The sequence below is a fragment of the Cyprinus carpio genome, chromosome B5, assembly GCF_018340385.1.
Source record: "Cyprinus carpio isolate SPL01 chromosome B5, ASM1834038v1, whole genome shotgun sequence".
Taxonomy (NCBI): Eukaryota; Metazoa; Chordata; class Actinopteri; order Cypriniformes; family Cyprinidae; genus Cyprinus; species Cyprinus carpio.
Window position 1 is genome coordinate 15,074,979 of NC_056601.1, and position 15,238 is coordinate 15,090,216.

The window sequence follows — 15,238 nt, forward strand, 5'->3', positions numbered from 1 at the left end:
GAAGGAGTTTAAGTGGACTAAATGATTGGAGAAATCCAACATTCATCATCAAATTATAAGCTCAAATGAAAACATTAACCTATGCACAGATCAACTATTCACAATAAGCTGCATAACATGCATTTAGAAAATAGGTTAGGTGAATTTTCCCTTTTCCAAATAAAAATCAACAGCAGGACATAAAGGTGCTCAAAGTTGAAGAAACAGCTGCAAACATTTAAAGATGTGAAAAATCAGCAAATATACTGTATGACCTGTGTAAGTACATTACAAAACAATGGATTTTTTTCCTTTTCCTAAAAAAAATACTTGCCCTTATCCCTGTGGAGGCCATGAGTGAGACATGAGCGCAGATCATTATCTTCTTCACCCTTATACAGTACATTCCACACACACACACACACACACACACACACACACACACACACACACACACACACACACTCAGCAACCATGAGACTGATCCGTTCCATCTTACTCTACATGCCAAGAAGATTTTCAGAGAAAAAAAAAAAAAAACACTGCTGGGAGCTGCTGTTGCCAGAGCTCTGGTTACAGTGTGTATGTAATAGTACATGTGTATTGTGTTCATCTGTGTGTGTCTGTGAGTATGTTTCCTCCATGTGATCCTTCTTTAGGACCACGGGTTCAGATAGTTGAGGTAATGGGTCATATTTTGGCAGGGCCTCAAAAATGCTTTGGGGGAGATAACAAGATGTTCTTCTAATATCACATTGCATATCTGGGTTCTGTTATATGTGAATAGAAATAGTGAGATATATCTCACTCTGTCCATCTGTACTTCTGTTTGTCTGTCTGTCTGTCCATCTATTTGTCCACCTGTCTATCTGTCCATATATCCATCTGTCTTTCCTTCTGTATATCCATCTATCTGTCCATATATCCATCTGTCTATCTGTGCTTCCATCCGTCAATCTGTCCTGTTTGTCTGTCTGTCTCTCTGCCTGTCTGTCTGTCCATCTATCCATCCGTCTGTCCTTCCATCCATCCTCCTGTCTGTCCTTCTGTCAGTCTGTCTATCTGTCCATATATCTGTCTATCAGTGATTCCATCTATCGATTTGTACTTTCATCCATCTGTTTGTCGATCTGTCTTTTTGCCTGTCTATCTGTCCATCTATCCATCTGACTGTCCTTCTGTATGTCTGTCTATCTGTCCATATATCCATCTGTGCTTCAATTTTTCCACCTTTTCTTCCACCCATCTGTTTGTTCATCTGTCTCTTTGCCTGTTTATCTGTCCATCTGTCCTTTTTTTCTGTCTGTCCCTCCATCCATTCATCCATCCAGCTGTCCATATATCCATCCATCTGTATTTCCATCTGTCCACCTGTCATTCCGTCCATCTGTTTGTCCATCTGTCTCTCTGCCTGTCTATCTGTCCATCTATCGGTCTATTTGTCTTTTTGTGTCTGTCCTTCCATTTATCTGTCCATCCATCCATCCATCCATCAATCCTTCCTTTCTTCCATCCATCCATCAATCCATCCATCCTTCCATCCATCCATCAATCCATCCATCCATCCATCCTCTATAAGCAATTCAGTCAATGTTCTATCTAGATTATAAGAGGCCAGGATGAAGTATAAGTATCTAAAGGAAATCACCTCTATACCAACACACTTCCACAAAACAAGAATATACTCAAAAATATGGATCGTTAGGTTAATAGCATTACATTTAGTTTTAGTAGTTTTGTTTAAATATTACTGTAGCATCAAGAAACTGCTGGCCTCTTAATGTAATGATGAATTACAACATCTGGAAATGTGTTGATGTCAAAATTATTCAGGATTGGTTCAGGAAGTAGTGATGTCTCTGTGCTCTGAAATATATGGCTGGTGAGAATGTTTGCATACACATGCTTTTCTTTATGCATTGTCCTGTTCTCCGTTGCCTTCCCTGGGTGAGACACTGATGTTTTGAGATGTGTCAAGTCCCTCAGAGGTCTGTTTGAAGTCCAAAGTCCAGCCATATGGACACAGTTATGAAAATGACTGCAGGAAAGGGACTTTCTCACATGATCATCACGTCACAGACATATACAGAGAATGCCTTCACAAATGTAGACCTAAAATTGTTCCTGAATGACTAAGTATTGGAACTTTGACTTCCAAAAAAAAAAAATATATATATATTTTTTTTTGAGGCTACAAAACCCTCAAGCCTGTATTTTGTTTTGCTTTGTTCATGGTAATAAAATTTGAAAATTCAGTACCTCAGACATCTTTGATGCATTAGATCTCAGGATATTGAGTTTATTATTCACTCACATAGGATGACATTTTAAGGTCATGCTTCAAGGTCAGTGAATTTCTGTACAAAACTCGTGCTATTGAGCTGCTGTCAAAGATGATACACTGCTCAAACATTTAAACAATAAAAGGTAGTTCTTCCAAAAAATAAAAAAATCCATCATCATCTCCTCATGTGGTTCTATACCCATAAGCCTTTCTTCTGTGGAACACAAAAGTGCCCATTCTTGGTCCCCATCCACTTTCATTGTATGAAAAAAGAGCAGCTTGCACATCTTTTGGACTTCACACTAGAAAGAAAAGCACATCTGTTTAAAATATAAGGGTGAATTTTCATTTTTTTTATGAATATTCTATTTTCTTGTTCAGTTTTAATTTATTATTTTATATAATGTATAGAATATATAGATAAGATACAGGTTCGATTAGGCATAAATCAAATTAAGATAAATAACTTTACTGTCTCACTGTATTTTAATACTGTTGATTAAAGGGGTCATGAACTGCCTTTGTTTTTTATTTTGTATTGTTCTCTGAGGTCCACTTATAATGTTAGCAATATTTTTACATCAAATACATCATAATTTATAAGTAATAAGCTATTTTCTATTTTGTTTTTAACCCGCCTCATCAGAATGCTCTGTTTGAATAGGTGTGGCGGATTGTAGACTCTGAAGTAAACACCCACTGATATGGTTGACAGTTCTGTATGTTTGACAGCTTACATTCCTCAAAGATGGATACTGCTGTGTTTTAGGTCAATAGTGCATAAATAACTCAATACATATCAAATGATCTGTAAGAACAGACAAAGCAATAGTGACCACGTAATGAAAACCGTTACTCACACTTGTGTTGCGACATTACTGTCGGATCTAATATAGTCAGCATAGCATCGTCTTTTAGCTTCAATCTTTTTTAAAATCCCTCGTCGAATTGTGCCTTGTTTTAAACGAATCTGTGTAAAATGAAGTGAACAAAGGACTAAGTTCATACTGTTGCAGTCTGGATCTTCATTAAAAATAAAGTACACTCACTCTTTTTCTAATGTTTGCATCAGAAGGAAGGCAAGGCAAACAACAGCAAGGCAAACAAACAGCAACACCTTTATCGTTTGGTTTCTGTGAAGACCTGCACATTCGCTTCTCCCGTAAACAGGCTAAACAGGCAATGATGTCGAAGTAGCAGTGATCTTCTTCTGCGAAGGCTGTGCTTATCTTACATCATAGAGTAGAACATTCCAAAAGCTGACGTTTCGACAGACTGCCTTCAATATAAACAGTTTTTAGACTAACAACAAAGTTTAAAGATTTTAAACTAACAGGACATTTATCTAGTACAGTGTCCTTAAAAATGTCAAAAGATCAAGGGAATTTTGGTTTCTCAGTTCGTGACCCTTTTAAGAAGAAACAACTCTGGTTTTGCAGGTCACTTTTTCAAAACTCTCCACACAGTGAGCACAATAGCTGTCTATGTGGGCTAAATTGTGGATCATTTTCCATTTCTTTGACATTCAGTGACTGCATCTTCCAAATTAAATGATTTTTTCTCACAAAAGCAACCAATACTCTATGCACCTATAGATCAATCATTTACATACTTTTTTCAAAACTGTTAAACTTAAGTTTCAAACCCATAAAACATAATATAAAACTGAATATGATGGCAATCTGCAACATTTCTACAGTAATGCCATATTGATATATATTCTAGATGAGAACAATTAGATGTAGCTGAACACATACAGAGGTGTTTGTCTTTTAATTTTATTACCATACATACAATTGGGGAACTAAGGAATAATTTTGTACTCTCATTTAAACATGGGCCATGTAACATATACTGCATTAAATTCTAACCAATAGATAGCTGTCAATGTTGGTACGGAGAATGGTGTTAAGTGTTTTATATTGAGAAAGGAGAAGGAATTTCTTTATTTTCATAAATTGAGAGCAAAGAGAAAGTTTGAAATTCAGGAGCAGTTACTATAGAAGACTGGACTACTAGTTTCCAGTGTGCTTAAATAACTGCTCCTATGCATGTGAATTGCTTGGCATGGCTGCTTTAAACCGCTGGTTTGGCACAGCAGAGATGCTACTAGCTGAATGGTTTATGTGCGTCTCTGTTTGTTTACTGTGGTTTTCTGGTCATAAAAATGAGAGGAGTGGAGCGGGACAGCCCTTCCCTTGCTCTGCTCTCAGTCCTCTCACTTTTTCTCTTTCCCCTCATGCTTTCCTCTGCATGTCTTTCCATCCCCCTTCTCTTATATATTATTTTCATCCAAGCACACTCTCTATCCCAGTGTACTGGCGCAATCTCAAGCATGCAGTGTGAGATGATTTGACTCCTCTTTGGCAAATTTGAACAAATTGCTGAGTAATATCAGCCCTAGCAACCTTCTCTGTTGCACAGCAAAACAAATCAACAGGTCGTCAAATGCAATTTCTGCTGGTCTGTTTTTCAGCAAATTAAACAGCAGACTCAGGCATGTGGACATAGAAATGCTTACCATATCTAAATATGATATGGCAAAAAACACTCACTAGTTATCCGCCTCTCATACTCTGTTATATGTTGTAGGTGGAAATCTAGTTGTTTGCCTTTGGGAATGTATGGAAATGAAAGGTTGTGGTTTCAATCACACTGGTAAAGAAAAAATGAGACATGACTATGTATTTCAGAGGGTTCCTGTTTTGAAAGGCCTGATATCTTTCTCAATAATAGTGAAATGTAAAATAAGACCTGGCCATAGTAGACTTTTAATCCATACCAAAATGTAAATGATAAAGACACATTCCAGTGTCTGGAAAAGGAGTTTTCTTTCACCCTCACAGAACGGTACAGCACACTCAGTCATTGCTGTACATCGTTCCACATATGACTGTCCTTCTCCTTGTCTTTTTCCCAAACATTAATAAAAGTCCAGCATCTGGAAATCTCAGAACTGCGTCTGCTCTCAGTGATCCCTGGGCCTCCGCCAAGACTGTATATGAGAAGAGTCTCCTGCTCTGGAATGTGTAACGGAAATTGAAATTAGACTTACACATTCATGTAGGACAGAGGAAATTGAACTATTAAAATAAATCCCTTGCTTCATAAGACTTGAGTCCAAATGTTTTTATAAACCTGCTTAGCTAAAAACATATCAACTGCAGCGTGCAACTGTTGTGAAGGCGAACTAAATAGTCTTGGCCACTTGCAAACTTCTCATTTAATTTCTTAAATTCTTTAATTTCTTTCATTTTAGTGTTGCTTTTGGACCTAAAACTGTTTGATAATCTTTCATATATTTTCTCTCTTGATATTAATATTGAAATCATTAATTTCTACATTCATACATACATATACATACATGTACTTTATGTTTACATAATATATGTGTGTACTGTGTATTTTTAAATGTATATAAAAATACACACACATACATGTGTATAGGCCTATTTAAGAAATATTTTCATAAATATATGTACATACATACAGTATATAAATATGATTTATATTATATATAAATATATTTTACATATTTACATACTTAAATATATAAACGTATATGCATGATTTATATATGCATATTTATATGTGCGTGTGTGTGTATGTGTGTGTGTGTGTGTGTGTGTGTGTGTGTGTGTTTGTGTGTATCATACATATGCATACACACATAAAGCAAATTTATATGTATAACCATAATGAACCATACATTTGTTTTTCATAAGATTTTTAAATAATTGTGTATATATAATATCATGTTTTGTGCTGTCCATTGAATGCTTCAGGAATGCTATGCCTCTTTGCCCCTGAGAAGTCAACATACAAGTCACAACAACCGTTCTTCTTATCTCTGGATCTCATTGGCATGAAAGTGTAAGCAGTGTCAGTGAATGTGTCAGAGAAGGACAATGGCAGCAAGCAAACTCTGCAATGGTTTGCCACTAAATGAGCCTTATCCTAGCCATAAACGTCACATTCAGCTCCAAATAAACATTTTGTTCCAAATAAACACTTTCTTAAAGTTAGTCAGATAACACCATACTGATAGATATCACCACAGAAAAGCTGCATAAATAAACTGTGGACAGTGATATTAGAGAGAGAGAGAGAAGGGGAGAGATTTTTTAATTAAACTTTATTATATTATCAGAAGATAAGAAAACATAAAAAAGTAAACACACTTTTATAAACAAATAATAATAAAAAACAGTCATAATTAATAATAATAATTACATAAGTTTAACGCTCCATTTATCATTTTTCACTTTGATAATAATTCAACTCGACAAAGCAGAAATGACAGAATGCTAATTAAGATTTATTGGCCAAAACATTTTGGGTTGAAAATCACACATGCAGTCAGAATGATACAACCAAAGCCACAGCCACAAAGCTTTTGTGGTCTGCAAAGGACAGGAATGTCCATAAACACAGGGCCTGCCTTCTCCCTAAACTTGAGTGGGGCTGCAGCCGGCTAAATGGGTGTGTAAATCTTCCCTGGAACAGCACAGCACCGTGGGCTAAAGGCTAAAGTCAGCAATCTTGGCAAACATGTTTTCTCTGGAGCCCCTGTGGTGCACAATGATTTGGCTATTCCTCTAGAATGCCCTAAAGACAAACACTTTGAACACTGTTATCCAATCAGGCATTGGTTGAGGCATGCTTCCTGTTTGTTAAGCTTCCTGTTTGGTGCTTATTGCCTGGCCTGATGTCTCCTATAGTTGCTAGTATCTTGTCAGATCCTCTCTGAAGATAAACGACTACAATGCAATTGTTCTGAGCAGCTATTTCCATTTTTTCTCCACTCTTTGTCAATCTCTTTTTCTCTTTTCTAATCAGATGTTTCCTGATGTTCAGCTGTGGTTATGATATTAATAGGGATAAGCAACTAAAACAGTGATTGGCAAACCCAAAGTAAACAGCTGTGTGGTTCCGGACCTGTCTCCACCGAAGATCTTCCCATCTTTTGTGGCAGCCAACATAAACTTACTGTGATTATAAAAATTACTGTATATCCGCCTACTGAAAAGTTGCATAATGCATGATTTGATTGAAAGATTTTGGTACTCCGTTAGACATTATGGGTTTATAGATGTGTCCTATAAATGAAACTGTGATGGCACCATCAGTTATTGCTGTATAAAAGTATTAGTGGCATAGTTCAAACACTCATCCTTACATTGAAATATCATTGAAATATCACTTGAAATAACAAAATACAAATATAGATAGTAATATTTTGGTGACTAGTATAGGGACCAATTCTCACTATTAACTAGATGCTTATTAGCAAGCCTATTATTAACATATTGGCTGTTTATTAGTACTTATAAAGCATATATGAATACTTATTAAGCACATGACCTACATTCCTAATCCTACCCAATACTTTTAATAAGCAGCAAATTAGGTGTTTATTGTGGCAAAAATTGTAGTTAATGGTTTGTTAATAGCAAGTTAATTGGACCTTAAAATAAAGTGTAACCAATATATTTAGCAAATACATGAAACTTATATGAAAATCCACACTGTGGTATTTCATGTAAAATGTCCATATTGCAGTCTGTTGTTGTTACGTTTCTGATTCAAACAACCTTTTTTTTATGTAAGAAAAAAAGTTGAGCTTTTCATTTAGTTTGGACAGAGTTTGTGTTTAATTTAGAATTAAATACTCCATATGCATATACAGTTTATAACATCCATAGTTCACTATCACTTCAACTGATACTAGAAGCTAAATCTACAATTGAATGGTATTTCCAAGGGCCAGCAGAAACACTTAACTGAATAAACATATTTTAGCAATCATAATTTAAATGCCCAAAGTAGATTCAGCATACTGTTTGCTTTGAGGTTAAATTGTTATGCATGACTCTGCATGAATCTAGTTTTAGACTCTGAATAAACAATGGATGGACAACCACCAAAGAACTAAAGAAGGTCAAGAAAAAGAAACTCTTTTGTCACTGTTATTCTATATCATTCTGAGACAGCCGGTGTTTTGTCTTGGATGATGTTCAAGACCTTTCAGAAGAAGATGGCTCTTGTGTGCACTCGGAGAGGTTTAAGCTGTGGGTCAAACCAAAATGTCATCTTGGCAGATAGCTAGTAAGGAACTCCAAGCCAAATAACAACACAAGCTGTTCCAACAAGAACATTCAGTACTTTAAAACAAACTATAGAAACGTAATGTCAATACACAAGATTTTTACTTATAAATCCCAAATTATTTTTTCCAGAAACGGATGAAAAATGTAAACCACTTAAACACAAAAGTGGCAGTGATTAACTAGGGACTGTAAGGGAAATGTCAACAAATGTGAGAAAATGAAAAATTACGTTTTAAGCATAATCAAAAAAAAAAAAAAAAAAAAACACAAACAAAACACCTGTAAATAATTTCTTTGTTTTTAATTATCTGTTTGCCAACATTAACACTTTAGTATAGGGACCAATTCTCACTATTAATTAGTTACTTATTAGAGCATGCCTTTTATTAACATATTGTCTGTTTAAAGTACATATTCTGTATGATCATATTCTACATCCCTAATCCTACCCAATACCTAAACTTAACTACTAACTATTAATAAGCACCAAATTAGGAGTTTATTGAGGCAAAAGTCATAGTTAATGGTTTGTTAATATGAATTGGACCTTGAAATAAAGTGTGATATATTTCAACATGGTTTATCTATGGGTTTAGAACAGGCACAATAGCTGTGTTTGTTGAAAATATGAAGAGGGAAAAAAATGCCTTTGGAAGTGTAAAAATTTTAAATAAATCAATCATTAAAAAAAAAAAAAAAAAGAAAAAAGAAATCTATTTCTGACACTGGCACACAGTCTTTAATAGAGAGCAGAGTTTACAGTGAAAATGCTCTTTTACACTTTCCTCCATATGTCCACACAGCTGGCAGAGGCCGCCGCAGACACAAACAGAGGGAGAGCTCCTTAAGCCACTCAATGTTAACAATAATAAACCCAGCACACGGTGCTCACAGGCTGTGGCTACCCGATTACTCAAACATGTGGTCGAGAGTCGGTCTGTGTTAACCGTGCAACTATTGTAAAGTGTGAAAGTTGGTTTAGTACAGTTAATGAACCATTACATTAACACTTTCATTTGTGAATGGTGTCTTAATGCTTGTCAGGTCACTGAGGTGATTACAATAAACAAACAGAAGGTAGTGACACATGCCATTCAGTTTTATTCATAATCTCAAAATTCTATCATTTAAAACTGTCATTAAAATCACATTTAACAGCTGGTGTAATACTGGTTTACTTACAAGCTTTATGCAGTTTTGAAACATCTTGATATAAAACACACAGCAAAATGGGGAATTGGTTTTTGATATCTAACAAAATGTCTTCATTTTTAACCAAATGTATTTATTTCTTAGCTCGCCGTATCAGTTAACAATCACTCTGTCATTAAACTGCCATGTAACTGTCTCTCAGTTCCAAATTAGCATGAAATGATTTTTTTTAAAGCAAGTTATTGTGAATGATTTATCAATGTATATGGTTCTTTTTTTTTTAAGTTCACATTTTTAATCAAAAAGCCATAACTTTATCTTCTGGTTTAATGACAGTCTTGACATCACAACATGGAAGAGAATATGTTGTCCCAATATTGCATACAGCGCAACTTTAATCAATCATTGAACTTGTCTATAATGTAATGATTACTTTTTATAGTTGTAATTTTTTACTTTAAACATTTAAACTTTAAACATACTCAGCCTCACATTATTTTCTTTCTTCTGTAAAACTAAAAGAGATGTTACTCAAAAAGTCTATGCTGTTCTAAGACCGTCACACAAGAAGCACTACAAAAGTACCATGACAAAAAAGTAATTTTTACTTATTTGTTGTACATTACATGTCTTCTAAACACATACAATTGAGTTGTATAATAAAAAGACAAAAATTTAAGCCATTATTCACTGACGATCTTCCCCTCTATCATCTCTGACAAATATCATGTTTAAGTATACCCTCAAGATTCACATTTGCTGACAATATTGCCTTTGCATTGCATTAGATGGGATTATTGTGATCAGAGAATAAAGTGATGTGGGGATTTTAAAGGATTCTGACTAAATAGGGTTTATATGTGTCATTGACTTACTGTTTACAATGAGTTTAAACAGCATTCAGGCATTCAAGGGTTTAGCATAAGATGTATGGGGCTTTAATAGCTGTCAAAGTGTTTGGCTTGATAATCTCTTGACTTGCTCCTTGTGCTTGTATTGACATGTGTTTGTCTTTGAATTTCCCAAGCTAATGGAGTATTATCCTGTGAAGCTGTAGGCTAAAACAATGCACATACTGTATCTGAAACATAACATGCACAATTAGAACTTAAAACTTAAAGCTTTTAAAGCTTGGCAAAGTTGCAAAAACCCCTTACATTCCCACACACCCAGTTCCTCTCCAGACTTCTTCATGAAAACTATTAAAGGACTGTTGACTTTTCTCTCAGCTGGATGTGCTAACACAGACTCCATGTCGAGGTTGAGGGGGAGTTTGGATTGCGCTCTCCGTATGGACACAGAGAGATGAAAAGAGAGATGGAGGAATGACCTACTGTGAAGGTGTGAAAGCGAGGACCAAAAGGGAAATTCTCAGCATGGTGGTTTTGATGGAGGTCGAAGTGACAACGCACACCGAGATGGCCAAGAGAACTGGAAGAAGCTGCATAAATCACCCGGGTTGTGATATTTAGCTTGGGTTTGACTTCTACATGTTCTCTAGTTACTATTCCTTCACTGGACTCTATTTGACTTCACTAAAACTTTGAAAATATAAACCCCTGGTGATCAACATTGTCCAATAGGGTTGAAAAGCATAAATACATGTAAAGACAAAATACATTAACTTCACACTGTCAGCCAATAGTAGACTATTGGTGGAGACATCCAAAACAACACTGGTGCATTTTCTTTTGTGTTTTACTTAAGAAAACTTTATTTGGAACAACATGAGGGTGAGTAAATGATGACAGAGCTTTCATTTTTTGTGTGTGAACTATCCCTTTAAGTAGTATGTCATTGCTTTCTAAACAGTTTGTTTAAGGGGTGAGCTGTTTTGGTGCTCTGCACAACTGTTTCCTATCCAATGGCTCAGGGCAGAAGGGTTAAGCATCCCACAGATCTCACTGGCCATCTTAAAGCTCGAGCTGTGAAATGCCTGGAGCAAATGGATACATCCTAAAATAAACAAAAATTAGGAAAACCAAAAGGAGGGGTGGAAACAGGTGCTCTAGAAAGAGCGCTGAAATAAAAGGACAAAAGGCAAATGTGAACAAATTTGACCCTTTAACCTGTTCATTGCCGCCTTGTTTGGATAAGCACATTAGAGTTGAGAGGGCTCAGCATCAGTCTGAAAAGCTACTCTGTGCCTTTAAAAAGAAAAAAACCTTTGCTTTCTGTACTAAAAACATTGTTCTCTGCTGTGGATGCTTGTTTGAAAGTAAAACTGTATACCAATCATTTAAATAGCAGAGAGGAATTCAGATTATATTTCAACATATAATTTCAACATTATATCTCATTTAATATATGTCTTTTTGACTCACTTGGGAGTTTAAGCAGATGAACGTGTTTTCTGACGCATAAACAATAAGTGCAAAAACACATGGCCTCGTATCCCCTGTTTGCACTGATCCAGAAACAACTTTCACTTTTCTGATCTTTTGAGCTTAACAGTTATGAGTGAAACACTAAACTGGTTTCAGATCAATGGAAAAGGGCAGCTTCAGGGAGGGTCACAATGGGATATTGACCTGACAATCTCATGAGGTTTATCTCTTTTTAAAACACAGAGGTCATACTACATTTGCAATAAATGGGAAATAATCCCCTGAGGAATTGTGGGTGCTTTTCACAGTTTTAGCAGGTCCTTGCTCGCTCTTTGGTCCATGACATAACAAAAGCAGTACACCCTGAGAGGCGGCATGTTACTAAGATGTTCCAAAGAAGTGACAGTCAGTAATTCATAGCACAAGGTGCCTCCAACTAAATCTACTGTTGTGCCTTGGGAGATGAAAGAAAATGTACTGAAGGCAGCTGAAGGCATTTAGCCTTTCGAGAATTGAGCACAAATTACTTTTTCCCAGAAAATGCAAATATTATTTTACAGAAATTTCTAATGAATTAAAGAAAGTGGTTTGAGATGCCGTATGTTTGGATCACAGCTCTAAAGAGGAGAAAACTGATAAAATTAAAGCTAGGCATGGGTTGGAATGACATGGCAAAGCTTACTAAGATCTGTCTTGGATATGCCATCCTCTGCCCAAACATTTGTCAGCAGTAAAATTACAACATGCCATCTGAATATGTGCTGTGGTTTGTCCCACAACCAAACAACCAAAGCCAGAAATACATGTAAATTAAAAATGATTTGCAGACTACTAATTGCCAAATGAAAACTTAATTACACTGTAATTAGTTCCCCAATGTAATATTACTTTCATGCCTTTGGCAAGAAGTAATTGTTGAGAAAGATTTGTAGGATCTCATGGTCTTTAATTCCTTCCAAAGATGAAAGGAAAACTTTGTGAATAATAAATCTAACTTAGACATACACATCACATCCAAGTGTATTACAACAAAAATGTCCCAACTGTATGAAATTAAACATTTAATTAAAATCTAGTTTTGGGCATATCTTGTGCCATAAGCACAATCAACATCCACAAAAAAATAAATGTGTGATAAAAAAAAAAAAAAAAAAAAAAAAAAAAAAAGTGTGCTGTGCATCACTAAAATCGTCGGTTTGGGGAATGGTGCACTATTGATTCTGAATTTAAGCAGACTGATTCGTAAATCTTTGAAAGAAAGTCATGTAATCACACATTTTTCTTTTCTCTCTTTTGAAAGAAAGCAAAAGAATGTGATGCATGTTTCGAATTTAGAAAAGTACTTTATTCTCTCTATTAAAACTAAAACAGTTCATGCCACTCCAAAAATTAAGGCCTCAAAGCCTCTAAGGGATTGAACCAAGCATGCTAAATGCTGATCTATTTGTCTGGTATATGGACTAAAGTAAAATTATTTTTCTTTTTTCTCTCCTTCGGAAGAGCATTCATCACATTGGGCTTGCACTTCTTCATATTGAGCTAACCTGCTGTAATTTGACTCAATCTAATAAAGCAGCATTGGCACTGGAAGATTTCCAGGGACACAAGACACACACCTGGCTCAAAACCGTGGCCCAGATGCAACAGAGCCCTGAGCAGGATGTCAAGAATCTCTGATTAAAATTCCTCATTTCCCCCCCACTCGCTCATCAAGTGTGTTGAGAGAGCGAGGTCAGAGTAAGAATAATTGTGTCGGATTCCTTCTTCGTCCTTCATCAAGGTGCCATAATGAAGGCTGAAGGATCCAGGCCAAAGATCTCCTCTCTCGTAGACCAGTATGGGCTGTAAACCAATACTTTTCCAAAGAGAGAGACAGCGTGGGTGTATGGGGGATGGGAGGAAGGGTGAGGGCTGTCTCCTTGGTTACCAAGCCCTTTTAACTTTCGATGCTCTTTGGCAGAGCAGGGCAGTGAAAAAGGTTTCTGTGAAAGCAACAGCTGTTGTTTCCTCTGTTTTTTGTTAGGCTCCAAAGTACAAGAGTATTCTCTTTGTCAAGTCGATAGGGCTGTAAGATAACAGGAAAAAAAACAAGAAGTTTAAAGAACACACTTTTGTTTCAATGAGTCTAACAAATTAGGTCTGTGAAGATATCAGATTTTCACTGGACAATTATCATGGCCAAAATGATTCAAAATAGCATTATTGCAATATCAGGCAGAGAGGAGGCAGAGAGTACATTTGTAACCATTATTGTGCAAAACGTACACACTGTTGATCTTTTTTACGGAATTAAAAAAAACTCCCATGCTGATGAGCTTACTTTTCTCGGGTGTAGATGCTGTCTCTTTCGTCTGCCAGTAGTAGCTACACACTGCATCATAATCTTTTTCTGTTTTACAACAATTGGCAACCAGACCCAAAGACCCAAATACCACTACCTATATATGTTCAAGTGTCAACCAAAACAGGAGGAGGCAATACGCAGTTAGGTTTCATATTTTATGAATTATTCTCATCAAAATGAAATCACATTACTTAAGTATATCAGTACATTCCAATGATTCACTTACTCACCTCCAACCACAGAAATGTGTTAACAAATGACTTGATTTGTAACTGTGAGGCAAATAAAAAACAGATCTAGGTTCAGTTAACACATCAACAGAAACACAGTGTTGCACTGAACATGGCATAATACTGATAAACAGGATTCAGTTTGTCATCGTTACTCCAGGCTTGTTTTGAAAAATGCAGGATGAAGTCACCGACATTTTCCAAAACTTTTTTGGGACACAAACAAAAAGGTTGCACTTAGCACATTGCCTGGGAAAGAGCCAGCTGGAGCAGGTTTATCAAGGAAAGTGATTATGAAAGAAAAATGGGGACTAGAGTCCAAACATTTTCTTTCCCAATCAGTCTTGTCCTAAGGGGATGTAGTGAGAGAGCACAAATAGGCTGTTATTTTGGCTCCTGCCTTGACAGGAGGGAGAAAGGGAGGGTGAAAAAACAGTGAAGGGGTCCATATATGTGTCTGTGAGGGAGGATGGAGGGAATATTTGACCCACTGCTGCAGTTGTTGCCCATTGGAAGCAGGTCTGATTCAAGGCAGCTGGCCCCAGAGCTATAGGTATCACTCTTCTCATATCAGGTTTGGGTTTCTGGTGATTTTCATTGCCCACGGCAGCCAAAGCTCTTCTGTCTTTCTTTTTTTCCCAGCTACTTGATCTTTAACTTCCTGCTTCTTTTTCTGTCCACTATAAGAACCTAAATGTAGCCTTGCTGTACTGTATTTATTTAAATAAATAAATAGCTAAGTCATTAAATAAGCAGGTAATAAAATAATCAGATTATAGACAGATAGATAGATAGATAGATAGATAGATAGA

General features: G+C 36.1%; 1 long non-coding RNA gene across 1 annotated transcript; it reads right to left on the reverse strand.

The window, feature by feature from the left end:
* Nucleotides 1-1,521: 1,521 nt before the first annotated feature.
* On the reverse strand, nucleotides 1,522-3,469 carry LOC109065549. Its single transcript, XR_002013534.2, has 3 exons — nucleotides 3,313-3,469; nucleotides 3,124-3,233; nucleotides 1,522-2,565 (listed from the first exon to the last, which is right to left on the reverse strand). It is a non-coding gene; the product is annotated as an uncharacterized LOC109065549 (long non-coding RNA).
* Nucleotides 3,470-15,238: the final 11,769 nt, after the last annotated feature.